This window comes from Ctenopharyngodon idella, chromosome 1 (assembly GCF_019924925.1).
Source record: "Ctenopharyngodon idella isolate HZGC_01 chromosome 1, HZGC01, whole genome shotgun sequence".
NCBI lineage: Eukaryota > Metazoa > Chordata > Actinopteri > Cypriniformes > Xenocyprididae > Ctenopharyngodon > Ctenopharyngodon idella.
The window spans coordinates 14,891,069-14,901,148 of NC_067220.1; positions in this window are offsets into that span (position 1 = coordinate 14,891,069).

Below are 10,080 nucleotides of genomic sequence, written 5' to 3' on the forward strand. Positions count from 1 at the left end.
CATGCATGTAGACTGTATGATGATGACACCTATTGACTCGTAGGCTACGATGCAAATTTCTATAGAAGAATAAAACGTCATCAGCACGCGCTATTGGTAAACAAAAAAGACCATATTGAATCACACTTTGGCAGTTGTTGTTTTTATGCGTGCTGAAAAAAAAGGAAGCGGTGAAAGAAGAAGGGAAAAGAGCTTGAGGTAAGCAGTTTTAAGTTTTAGAGCCATTTTGCGTTGATTTCATGTCGCATTTTTATTGGCTGGTCAGTAGACGTAGATCGTAGCAGCAAACACACTGTGCGTTGATCATGCTGAATTTCTGACACTGTCAGAAAATGATCGTAGGCTATGTTTGGTCACAAGACCGGGAAAAAGTCAGTCTTTGAACCTCTCTCACTGTAGGACATAGGACCACTGATTAAGAGCCACGATCACAGAAATCACCACGATTGTTTCACGATGGCGATCTTTCGTCTGGGACAGCCAAAAATCATGCAGGGATGCCTTTAGTCAAAAAGAAGAAAGTCATATACACCTAGGATGGCTTGAGGGTGAGTAAAGCTTGGGCTAATTTGGGCACTTTCATTTGAAAGTGAACTAATCCTTTAAGACTGAATAATGTTTTGAAAGGAAATAATTAGCCTGTATTCAGCATCTTCAAAATCTCTCTATAATATACTATGAGTTTGCAAGTTTCGTGGAATCGGAATCTCAAAATTTTATTTCAGGCATCGGTAAACAAGAGTCAAGTAGCCCCTAAAATGGCGTAACAGCGAGCAAAGTGTGATTGGTGTGTGACACGCCAGTCAAACACGCATGGACGGTTCTTGCAAAGAATAAACCAGGGTTCCTCAAATCCAAATCTGCACTGTTCAGGTGTGTTTAGGGTTAGGGTTGGAACTAAACTCTGCACGGCAGTGAAGCTCCAGGGCTGGATTTGAGGAACCCTGGAATAAACTATGAAGCAAAATTTGCATGAGTACTTCGGACACCAAATAAATCTTAGGTTTTTAAAAAATAAAAAATTAATAAATGTAATTATTATGCAGTTATCTTTAGAATATCCATGCTTTTCAGATGAAATTTCCACCATTAATGCCTGCAAATACCATTCTTATTTGCATATTTACAAGATTAAATCACTAAAAAAAGTACATCATGCGACACACAGCCTGTTTCATTAACTGCTTGTCTATCTGTGGAAATGTCAGTATGTAAATCTGTTGTGGTTGTCTTCTAAAAAGAAAGACACAGAAATAGAGGTAAAATGCAGAGCGTGCTTGCCGTCTCTGTCTGACACTGGTGTTGACAATAAATACAGAGTGTGAAAGTTTTTGCGAAATCAAATGTTTATGTATATATATATATATATAGGCCTATATATACCTTTCTGACATGCATGGCTGTAGAGAATTTAAACTTACCTGCTGAGTTTTAATTAGGTCAGAAGAAAACTATTTAATACATTTTAAGAAAAAATAACAGCTTTATATTTAAATTAATCTGGGTGCAAACAGCTAGGAAAGTCAATCTCAACACAACGTAAGGGTAAGAATGATAAAGATTGTGATAAGGCATCTTAAATATTAAAATGTGGCGCTAACATTTCAATGATTTGATGACATCCTAAACTCAACATGTTACTGAACATGATCACACTGACATAGCAAATAATGCAATAACTACTTAGAGCATAGTTTGTTGATTATCCAATTTTAACTGAAAAAGACAATGATCACCTGTGTCATTAAACTTCATTGTCAGTTCATCACAAATTGCTTGTCAAGGTCTTTTTTTGCCCTTAAACAACCATTAAAATCCACTCATGCTTAAAGAGCGGTCAATTGTAAACTCAACACTCCATTAGCAGCTCTGAATTACTTTTTAAACACCATGTGCCGTTGATTTGTGTCTTAACACACCGAATAAAGACGATCAACATTGTAAATGTGCTTATAATTACACATTTCTCAACACATACTTTAAATGATCATTTATGTCCAGCACTTCAAGCCATAATGACTGTCATCGTGTTTAAGCGAGACCTTTGAAGCATTATCTGCTCAGTGAATACCCTCATTTGTCCAAATGTACTGCTGCAGGAAAACAAACAGAACGGTAAACAAAACAGTGTTCCTTGCAATTACCCATGAGCATGTGGAAAGCAAATTATTATCCTCATAAGAGTTTGTTCACATCATACTGCAGCCATATCATTCTGTTACTGTTGCTTAAAGGTGAAGCATGTAATTTCTGAGGCAATAGCAACACCAAACAAATACATTTTATATATATATATATATATATATATATATATATATATATATACATATATATAAAGACATTTAAAAACGATGGAAAAATGTACAACTATTATATATTTTATAAAAATATATATTACACAAATATATAACTATGTATTATATATAACCATTAAAGGTATGGTAGACAATTTCGGAGAGGCTAGCAATAGCAAGCTAGCTTTGAAAGTGCAGGATTTGAAAGAGTAGGAAGACATGCCTCCTCCAAAACACATGCACCTGCACAGCCAGGAGAAATATCTAAATGCAGAACCACAGAACCACACACCAAAGGTGTCTAAGGACAGCAATGCTAGGCCAGCAGCGTCAGACCGGAAGCTATTGTGATGCTGACGATCGCGTTTCCAGCCCCAACTACTAACTGTACCCTTCACTACCTTAACGAATGCCAAACCCCACCCAACCACTAAACCCAACCCTAAACTCCACCCCAACACTGGTCTGAGACTGCTAGCCTGACGCTGCTGTCCTCAGACTGCTGTGACGTATGGTACAGTTGGTTATTCTTTGCAGCCATGAGCAGAATCTGTACATCATCATAAGAGACCTGCAGAGACCGTGAATGCAGCATAAGCTCATTGTTTTGGTCCAGGAGGAACTATAAAAGGTGACTGTCTGTCTACAACTCTGCATAAGCCCATGGAACACGCTGATGACGTGATGTCTGCGCGAGCATTATTTCAACTTATTTTACAAAATAATGCGTTTAACAGCAGAATTCCTGGTGAAAAACTACATTACCCATGATTCTGCAGCGAAATCTCCACCAAATACATAGGTTGACAGGCAGATAAGATATACTATCATTGCATTCGGACCGAATCCAATGATTGGACAATTTTTTTTTGGTCCTGAGACTTCTACAGAAGATGTATGTACCTTTTACAAAAAAAAAAAAAAATTGGACCACTTCTATTATTGACTGCTATCAGGATGTGAAGAGTTTCAACCAGTATAACAAAAAGTGTTTATGAAAAACTTTGCCTACCCTAGGTTTAACTACTTTATAACTATTGATATACAGTATATTTTATTATAACTATTGATATTCAGTATATTTTAAGGAAACTTATGTCATTCATATTGCTCCATGGGAACCTTTTAGCACAATTTGCTTTTGGTGATTTTCTGATTCGTGGAGATTTTGCTGCAGAATCATGGGTAATGTAGTTTTTCATGAGGAATTCTGCTGTTAAACACAAATATTCTATAAAATAAGTTGAAATAATTCATGATGGCTTGTACAAAAACATATACCATTGATTAACAACCTCGTAGCTCACAGTAGGTTTGTCTTTAAAGATGTACAGGTTATTGTTCAAAATCCACCAATGAAGAGAATGAATGGGATTTTTACTTCGGTAACCCTGCTACTTAGCTTACCAGTCACTAGTCTCAGCTTCAGACGTCATGTCCACGGACCATTGGCTGAAAGTCTGATGCATATGGCACAGAAAATTGGAAACACTTCACGAGTTTCGAAGTCATCATCTAATTGGTTGAATTCAACAGGATTTCCAGGAGACATGTGTGATGCATTCTTTGACGGTCCACCTGGAAACAAAGCCATCATGACACCCTTATAGAAGAAGAAAGCCACCATATTTACAACTGTGACAATAAGTGGTTAACATGATCAACTAAACATGGATTTTCAAAAATATGTGAAATATGTGACGTTTTGTTTTGTGAAGTGGAGTTTTACACGACAGTGTGTTATTGTAGAGACATTGACGTTTGCATTTTTTGCTTTTACATTTTCACACCCCAAAACATGACACTGAATAAAACAAAACTGTGATTGGTTGCATGATTGGTTTACATGTCAGTCAGACAGTCTCTGGGCGGTCCTTGGCCAACGAAAGCTGCGATGGAGTCCAGACCTTCTGCCGTCAGTCTGAAGGTCTGGCTGTGCGAGACTAACCAGGCACCACTAATGACCCAAACACTTCCCCCATCTGCCACTGGTTAAAAACCAAAAAGACCCATCCCAAAAGTCAATGTTGCTGTGTGGAGCTTATCAGGATGAACTAATCTTTAAATCCATCTAATAATACACAGTTTGTCAGCATTGAATGTCATGGTATAGTGTGCAGTGAATGTACATAACAGTAATCTGGGGCCAACAGCGATCTTTGCATGTTAAGGTAAACAAAAAACAATGTTTTTCAGGGTCAGACCAACAAATGGCTTACTTACATGAGATATAGACGTATTTTAATATTGGAAACATTACCCTTTAAAGTCAAGAAAGATATCCTGAACATTTAAGTGATATTCAGAAAGCCGTAAGAAGTTTAACCTTCTCATTCATGACCTAGTGAGATGAAATTTAACATTTTTTGAATGTGAAATCCCTCTATTCCATACTGTCTGATGGTTGTTTGATATTAACGCTATCTGAGGCTGATGAAAAGGGACTTCCAGAAAAGTCGGATCATCTGATATCTCCTCTTCTCCTACACAAGGTTGAGATGTCTGCACTGTGTGATGAAACCTCAGAACTTCACAGAAACTCTGACTTCACAACTTTCAAAGAAGAGATGAGCAAACTCCTCCGCATATCTGCATTTCAACCACACACTGTGTCGCTTCTCCATCTCTCTCTCTCTCTCCCTCTCCCACTCTCTGTTTCTCTCTTTCTTTCTCTCAGTCACAAAAAAGAATGTCACTTTGTGTCTGGTTTCCTTTGTCTCTTCTCTCCGGAATGATGATTTAAACACTGACGCAGACTCTCTGAAAGATTTTCCTCCACCTGTTTATATTCTATTGATGCCCAAATGAAATTTAATGGTCAAAACACGGCACATAGTCACTGTGTTTGTTTTGGTGCTTTTTCTCATTTGCGATGGAAAAACGACAGATTAATACGTTCGATTAGAAAGGAAAGTGATGGATAGGAGCAGAAATAAGGATGATAAACAGGGTGGAGAATTCATCCCGGGTTTATCCGGCTCCTACCGGGATTCATCTGCCCTCTAAGCATCTAGTCAATCGCTCAATTACTCTACCGTTCGGGGTCCGCATGCACGTACACAGATATCTAGGATTATTTTTTGGAGACCTAAACTGGATGCCTCATTTTATTCCACATCACTGTCCGTAAGGACTTATCAATGTCAGAGGTTCCACACACTCCCCATGAGGGAAAATCTCTGTGGTGAAAGACTGCCAAAGCAGTAGCTCACTGCTTGGAAGCTGCAGCAAGCCGCCAGGCCCAGATTCTTTCATATTTATCTCATGTCTGCCTGAACGGCATGTGTGTGTGCATTCATGTGTGTGTGTGTGTGTGTGTGTGTGTGTGTGTGAGGATATCTTCCCTCCCATACCAAGATGAGGGCTGCTAAATGAAAGACTGCAGGTGTCACACCAAAGTGAGGTTTCTTGGATGTGTACAGGAGGATACACAGGGATGCAGTTTTTACCTGTCTCTTTTCCAGCAGAGCTGCTGTGCTTCTATTGAAGAAATTAATTACCACGCAAGTGATATCAAGCATCTTGCATACAAACACATTCAGATGGATGATGATACATAGAAAATTCATTTTCAAAGCAGTGTCATTGTCAAGTCAGGGCACGAATATGGAAAAGCGCACTTATAGTTAACAAGTATACCAACATAATCAACAGTATAAACAAGCTCTCTGTGTAACAGTATAATATTATTTTTAACAAGAGGTGAAAGCTAGTGTCAAAGACTAAAGTACATTATAGTTTTTGTTAGTCGAATTGAAACAAAACTTCCAGTCTGAGTTTTTTTCTTTTGCAGAATAATTGTACAATAACTTTCAACAATTAATGATCAATTTAAAGGATATATTCAAGACTTTCTTCAGTGGAAGATGAGAAGAAATGTCTTCCAAAATGTTTCCATGTAATTACAATGAATAAGGACTATTTAAGCTTCAAAAAGGACGTTAAAAAGTATCATAAAATGGTTTATATGGGTTAGTTAAGTCTTTCAAAGCCATAAAATAGGTTTATGTGTGAAGAAAAAAAAATACAATATCCACTGCAACTGGATCGAATGAGTGAACTAAACACGAGAACCAGATCTACTCTGATTTGTGAACGAATCATTCACTGAATCTTGATCCTAATTGAAAGGATGTTCAGTTTCAGTCCTCATTCACTTTCATTATACTGATATGTTTTGTTCATAAATCTGTTTTACACTATATAACTTGTACAGCACTTTGGTTTCAACTTCAAATGTGCTTTATAAATAAATAACTACCCCTTTAAGTCTCTGTTGTATTTTAAAACTCACAAGCTAAGGTGTTTATTTTTATTTTATTTTTTTTTCAGAACACCACATTCCTGTCATCATTAACACAAATATCTGCCCCAAGAAAGAACACAGTGCTATCATTAATTATTGTACCCACAGTTAACGGAAAAAAAAAAGTGTCATCCTTTGCTTTTTGTGTGATCTCGTTTAGGAGGTAATTATAGAGCACAAGAAATTTGCATAAGAAATGGATTTGTTAAGGCTGATTTGGCTAAGAAGAGACAGGGATGGATACAGGCTGGTGAACACTCCAATCGTGTCAAATTAAACGTGGCCTTTATTCACTTTTGAATCGAATAATTATTCAAAACTACTAACTACTAAAGTTTTGATTTAGAACTCCCCTCTCATACTTCCACAAATAATTACTGTCTAAAGCCCCATTCACACCAAGAATGATAAGTATATAGATAACTATGATGATAACTATATTAGCGTCCACAGCATGATAAAGTTCTGTTCATTATAAGCATGGGCTGCAGTTTTGTCGTCCGTCACTTTAAATACTCAAGCTCCTTAAAGCATGGTAGATTCTGATTGACTGTCAATGTTTTTAATCATTCATCAGCTAGAAAAAGAATGTTGTAAAAGTGATTCCAATGATATTGTTCCTCTCTGTCATTATGGTGAATGTGCTTTCACCAAGTACAACATGTTCCTGGATCAACATCTTCAAGGTACTTTAGACCGCTATGGAAACGCAGCTAGCAATAGGTCTGGAGGAAAAAAAGTTCCTGGGACAAATTGTTCCGGGTAATTTCGGTGGAAACGCGGCTTATGGTTTACAACCAGGGTTAAATGCTCCTACATCAGTGTTATTCACCTATCGTGTCCCTATGATTTTAGCAATAAGTTATGGGTAGGGTTAGGTTTAGGGGTATGGATAGGGTTTATGAAATTTTTGGACAGGAATGTTGTTTAAAGATCAACAAAATATGTTGACTCAAATCGGTAAACTGTTATATTTGTTTTCTCCACAAACCATATTCATCCGCACAAAGCCGGAGAACAACCAAAATGTTCTTCCGCAAAATGCATGCAGTTATGTTTTTTAACCGTTACAGTTACATGATGTACCTTTAATGTATCATCTAAATCAAAAACATGCTGGTTTGTAATGCAAATAGTTTTACTGGTTACTGCACTTTGTTATTTTTCTACCTACAGCAGCTAGTGAATCAGAAGCTTGCTTTTGCATTGAAAAATAATAAGGTAAGCATATAAGGTGGATAATAATAAGGATAATGTCCACCTTATAAAATTATAAGATGGATAAGGTAAGCATATTTTCACCACACAATAATAAGCTAAGCAAATATCTTATCATAGAGACTTGAGCTTTTTAAAAAAAAAAAAAAACAACAAAAAAAAACAACTGGCAACCACCCACAAAACATAAGCATCACCTTTATTTGTTGAATATCCTATTTCATTCTGAAAAGAAAGTAAAAAAAAAAAAAAAAAAAACATACTAGAGATTTTAGTGTCCTTAAATGAGATTTACAAATAATGGAACAGTCCTAACATATTAATTGAATGGCATTATTTGAGCTCATTTGGAACCTTGCTCCAAAATATATATTAAAAAACATGGTCGGTTGTGAAACCATATGATGACAGGTCTTCACCTACCTACCCATCCCTGCTCTCTCTGAGATTTGTGATGTTACAGTTGGTCCGTCTGAACAGATAAGAATTAATGACTGTGCCTTCACAGAAACAGCTGAGTGCCTGTGTAAATGCTGTGAAGTGTGCGAGTGTGTGTGTGTGTGTGTGTGCACAAGAGAGAAGCCTGTGGAAAATCAGGTTAAACCTGGGCCTAGAGACTTCCTAAGATTCAATTAACATTTTTATTAAGGGCTGTTCACACTTGGGGGCTAGCACATCACCAGAACTGTGAGTGTATGTTTGGGTACAGGCATTAAGAGAGTATGTGTATTCTTTAAAGAGTAAGCTGTATTAATTAGAATTCTTGACTCTTATGGGAGACTGCTAAGCGCCGTATGTTTATCAGGACTGTGATTGGAGGAATCTGAGTGTTTACTTACTAGTGTGTTTGTGTGCTGAATGCCTCACTGAGACCGGCTTAAAAGCGATGCTGTTAATGAAAATGTCACGTTTCACGTGACATTATTGCAGTGAGTTCGCTAATGAAATAACTGATGATCCCCATAAAATCTCCATGTATCTCTAGTTTGTGTTGCGCTGAGATACGACATTGATACAACAGTAGTCAAACAGTGGTTCTGCCACTCTCACAACTATATTGAAATGAATAATAAATCAGATAGTAATAAATCCAGAAAATTACTATGGATTGTGTCACTTTGTTCAAGGCTATTACTATTTTTTTTCTTTCTTTTTTCTTTTCTGAACTTTAGAGCAATAAAAAAGCTTGAAAAAGTGTTTCATTCTACAAAATAAGCAGAAGTCAGATGATGACCCTGTCATTCTCACCACAAGGGCTTGACATTAACCTTTTTGCTCACCAGCCACTGTGGCTATTCATTTTCCAAAGCCACTCAGCATTTTCCCTGGACACAATTTTGACATTGATACCATGGGGAAAAACTGCCATAGGATATTTTTAATATCATCTCATAATTTGGCAGCAGGTATATTAGGCTGTATGTGTACACAAAAACCCTATAATGATAAAAATCCAACCACTCCTTTTTTTTTAATCCCAATAAATCATAAGCAGTGTCTCAGAACAAGCCGTTTCCAGATCCCTGGCAATGTGACATCACTTTAGCCACAGGCCCCGCACACGAATGTTGACAGACACTGCCGTTTTAACATAGAACCGCCCTGAGCGAGTTCACAGCGAGTTGTACAGTCCGCCATTGCTGCACTGACGAGAATGTCTCCCAAGCGTTTTAGGTGTTCTGTAGCTGGATGGATTAATCCACATAGCTCTCTCCATTTACTCCCTAAATCTGAGCCGCTGAAGACGAGGTGGATTAATTTTGTTTTCGAAGAAATTGTTCCCTCAACTCTACCGAAATTCGTTTATGTCTGCGCGAATAATTTCACACCGGACTGCTTTGTGAACGAATGTCAATACAAAGGGACAATACAAAACAGAGGTTGTGCTAAAAAGTTGTTACTCAAGGATAGATCAGTAAACTGTTTGTGATCCAGCTTACAGTCTCCAGAGTGATACTGGATACGGCAGTAATGAAGGTGAGAGCACTTTATTACAGTTCATCGGAGTTGATTTACGGATATAAAGTTTATCAGTTTATTAAGCACCACCCAAAAAGGCATAAGGTCTTTATATACTTGTTTACTGTTAGTTGTAACAAGTGTTTCTGTGGACTTCGCTGTGTATCTTGATGATAATGCAAGGGAGAGAGAGAGAGCTTATGGATAATATTTTAATGCACACATGCACTGTGTTTTATTAAACTCTTACAGTGATTTTCTAGAGTGAAAACAAATGTTTCATATTTTGTGTGAAGTACAATA